This window comes from Desmodus rotundus, chromosome X, assembly GCF_022682495.2.
Source record: "Desmodus rotundus isolate HL8 chromosome X, HLdesRot8A.1, whole genome shotgun sequence".
NCBI classification, from domain to species: domain Eukaryota; kingdom Metazoa; phylum Chordata; class Mammalia; order Chiroptera; family Phyllostomidae; genus Desmodus; species Desmodus rotundus.
The window spans coordinates 63972352-63977014 of NC_071400.1; the positions used below are offsets into that span (position 1 = coordinate 63972352).

Sequence of the window (4663 nt, forward strand, 5' to 3'; positions counted from 1 at the left end):
CTGTGCCGTGGGCCTTGTGGATAGAGAAGGGACCGTGAGCCAAGGCTGGAACAGGCAAGGAATTCAATCTGCCCCTACAGTCTGCAGAAGGAATGCAGTCTTTGATTTCAGCTTCTTAAGCCTCATTTTAGACTTCTGACTTCCAGAAGTACAAGATAATAAATTCACATGGTTTTAAGCCACTAAGTTTGTGGTAATATTTTATATTAGCAATAGGAAATCTAATGTACATAGTTTAAAAATCAAAACTATGCAAATAGGTATACCATGAGATATATAGCCTACGCCCCGTCCCCATCTACCTGTTCTCCAGTGAATCCTGTAGATAACCAATATTAACTTTTTGTTACCCGATGTTTCTTTCTGCCAGTATGAGCGAATATAAATATTTATTCCTATTCCCTCCTTTCTTACACAAAGGGTAATATACTATGTATACTGTTCTGCCCCTCACTGTTTTCCAGGTAACAATGTAAAGATAAATTTAACTGTATGGAAATGTAACTTTAGTGAATGACACTATAAATAATGTCAAAGGATAAACTTAGAAAAATATTTGCATGGAACACCCAATAAAAAGGAAAAGCTGATTGTGCACTGAAGGGGGTTTCTCAAGTAAATTACGTTGGATTCATGAAACAGAATATTATACAGTCACTCAAGCACTTTAAAAAGAAGGGAAGAAATTATGATTAGGAGATGGTACAAAGAACTTGAGCCTCACCTTAAAGCTTTACAAAATTTTAAAGTATAACCTAGTCTTATATTACGTGTGTAATTAAAAATTATTAGGCCCTGGCTGGGTGGCTCAGTTGGTTGGAGCATTGTCCTGTCCTCCAAAATGTTACCGGTTCTATCCCCGGTCAGGACACATACCCAGGTTGTGAGTTCAATCCCTGGTCAGGGTGCATATGGGAGGCAACCGATCGACGTTTTTCTCTCTCTTCCTCTAAAATCAATTTAAAAAAACATATCGTCAGGTGAGAATTTAAAAAATTATTAAAAATAAAAATGGGAGAAAACAGGAAAAGTATAGATTTATATAACTTGGAACGATGTCAAACATATGGTGTTAAGTGAAGAAAGCACTGGCAAACTAGTAACTACAGAATGATCCCATTTTTGATAAAACATTACTGTTAGCGTGAAAATATATAGAGAAACACTAACTAACAAACTACTGATCATAGTTATCTTGGGGGATGTGGGATCGTGAGGGACTTTTCACGTTCTACATTAAATGTTTATGGACTATTCAACTTTTTATAAAATGCATGTATCACTTTATAACAAAAAATTTGAAAGATATACTTTCTTAAATATTGTAAGCCCCATATCCTTTACTAGTCAGGGTACTTGAATGGGAACATCAGTGATAACTTTGGTTAACTGTAGCAGAAAATGAAATGATTGAAAAGTGTGGCAGGGTCACTTACTGTTTGTTCAAAATCCACATTTCCCAGTCCTCCCAGTTAGATGGGGCCGTGCGACTAGTTCTGGCCCATGGGCCATGCATTTAAGAACAGGTGCTCAATCCTCCGGCTCTCTCTTCTCTGCTGCAGCATGTGGGGAGGCCTCAGATGCCAGATTAGACAGCCACAAGGTGTCAGCCTGTATCCCTGAGTTACTTCTTGGAAAGGAGCTGTCTTCAAAAGCCACCGGACATGTAGTAGATTTTGCATGAACAGGAAATAAACTTGTATGTGTAAGTCATTGAGATGCGGAGTTTGCTATGCTTTAATAAGCATAGGCCACCCTATCACGACTAACAGAAGAGAGCATCAGGTAATCCACGTGATCCAGGAGAAGCCTGGAGAGCCAGGTGGGGTCAGGAGCGCAGGGTGACAATGACATGACATAGCAAAGGTTGTGCTGCAGGGATGGTCGCACAGGATGAGGCTTTTGCCCCCATTGCCACTACAAGTGTATCCTGCTGTTTCTTGATACTATTTCTGTCCTATCAGATCTTTGACTCTGTGGCCACTGCCTTGAAATATCTCTAATTGACCCTGCACACCTTCTATCACTCCCTCAACATTCAAAGTCCTAGGCAGGACCATGTGATTTGCCATGCTGAGGTCACACGCCCATGCACTAGCTACCAGGGTTTGGTGAGAAGAAATATGTGCCCCCTCTCTGGTTTCAGGAGCACATGGGAAGGCCCTGCCTCCAAACCTGTCTTGGGTTCTCACTAAAGAGCAAGAGTGTGTGAATGCTGTTCACTTCACTCTTCAGCTTCTTCACTGACAGACCTTTCATCTCCTTGACTGAACTGACACTTGCCTGTCCCCTGAAAAGTGGAAATGTGCCCAACCTGTTGTTCTCCATCCAATAACGTCCTCGAGCATGTGTTTTGCCATCCTTCCATCACAGCCCAACCCTGGATGAATACAACACTCCACCTTCTTTATGTCAATCCCGGTCTCAAACAATTGCTCATATGGGAGCCACCGAGAAGTGCTGGTCCCCAACCTCTACTCAGTCCTCCACGCTGTCTGCAATCCCGTCTCCCTGCTCAGTTCTCCAACACTCCACGGCCCCTTTGCCAAAGCCTCTCTTCCTCAGCCTTCCCACACCTTCCCCTTCCTTTCCCCTCGCTTCACCTCCCACTGCACTTAAACTAGAAGGCCCCAGACAGCAATGTTCTCAGTTCCTTGCTACAAACTACATGAAGATTCATGTACCCACCTGAACAATCCTGCTCTTTCCCTCTGGTCACAGTGGAAGAGGAGCCCTTTTTCTTCTCAACTCATCTTTCCACCAGAGTTCTGTGCCCTAATTTCTCTCTATCTTCTCAGGAAGCTTGATCTATCAACTCCCCCTCTCCTTCTCTCCTTTATCTTCAGACTTTTCCTTTCCTTTACTTGGCTTGTAAACATGTTTAAGTATCTTGAATTTGAAAACAACAAAACAAAAAACCATTCTTTCAGTTTCTTATAATGTCAAAATTAATGACCACGCGATGCAGCAATTCCACTACTATGTATGTGCCCAAGAGATGTGGAAACATGTCCACACAAAGGCTTATGCTTGGATGTTCACGGCAGCGTTATTCAGAATACAAGAAAGTGCAAACATCCAAATGTCATTCAACTGATGAATGCCTTTTGAAAAATATGGTAAATTTGATGAAATACAATTCAATAATAAAAAAGTAACCAAGGACCGATACATGCTACAGCAAGAAAAAAATCTCAAACATTTTATGCTCAGTGAAAGAAGTCAAACACAAAAGAACACATATTGTATGGTGCCATTTATACAAAACTTCTCCCCCTAAAAGAAGGCATAACTAGAGGTACAGAAGATAGATTTGTGGTTTTCTGGAGACGGCAGTAGGATAAGGAGTGATTGAAAATGGATACAAGTGATCTTTTTAGGTCAATGAAAATATTGCAAAAGTGAATTGTAGCTATGGTTGTACAATGTCATAAACAAGCTAAAATATATTAAACTGTATACTTAAAGCTGCTGAATATACTATGTAATTATAGCATAGTCACTAAAATGTTTAAAAACAAAAACATTGTTTGAACCACTCATTACTCTAGCTTCTGCCCTATCTCTAATCACTACCATGGGCAAACAACTTGAGAATGTTGTTTGGGGGTGGTTACCCAACACCCCATGAAAATGCAAGCCCTAGAGTAATGTTATTAACTTGGACTGAATAAACAAGGTACAACAAATCCTAAGTGGAGAGAGAGAGAGAGACAGAGGGAATGTGAGAACAAGGAAGTTGATAGGCATTAGATCATTCTTACCTCTTCCATCGTGAAATGTCTTCCGGAGCAGAAAAAATATTGTACGAGATATTTCAACAGTTTATAAAGTGTATTGTGGTGGATGTTTCTTTTTATATAAAAAAGAATATTTTAATTCTTGCCGTTAGAATCTATAGAGACTATACATGATTTAGAAATGAGACCGTACGAAACACTGGCCAAAAAGAATGGTCCACTCTATGCTTCTCTTTTGTGTGGTAACTCAGGTACATAATGTCATTAACTATGACCATTATGGCTTGTCTCCTCACATTATTTTTATGCATGTATTCACCATAGTCTACTTTCCCTTCCACATAAATTCGAAACCCCTTTTTCACATGCGGATATGCCACATCTCTGAGGCCTGGTTGGAATACTCAAATTCTGTGCCATGTTGCCTTTTGACTGGCGTCACCCATTTGGTACGCTTCAGTTCCTCCTGATTTCCACATCTCACTTGTTGCTAGAGAAAATATTGTGACTGGGTTTTCCCTTCCACCTGTCTCATGACAGGGTCTTGACCCACTTGGCCAAATAACTGCATATGATTCAGAGATCTTTCGAGAACCAAGCTGCTAGCTATTTCAGACTCATGTCTTACCAGCTGATGAAGCACCTGCTATACAGGTCTTCGAAACATTGCTTCTATTTTTTTCCTTTCAATGTAATCTTTAGTCTTCCCCTGATGCTCCCACTGTATTGCGTGGGATAATTAAATGGCGTATAAAGGGTATAAAGAAACTAGAAAATCCGAGGATGATGGTAAGAAGCACTGCAGGCAGGGAAGGCAAATCCATTCAAGAATATGTGATTATTTCAGAAAGGATAGATTGATGCCCACTCCATGATGGAAAGGGTCCAGTGTAATTCTTCTGTCACCTGAGAACTTGCTGGTC

At 40.5% G+C, this 4663-nt stretch overlaps 1 pseudogene; it reads right to left on the reverse strand.

Annotated features, from left to right (window-relative positions):
* Positions 1–3904: 3904 nt before the first annotated feature.
* LOC128779930 (single-stranded DNA-binding protein, mitochondrial pseudogene) lies at positions 3905–4407 on the reverse strand (annotated as a pseudogene).
* Positions 4408–4663: the final 256 nt, after the last annotated feature.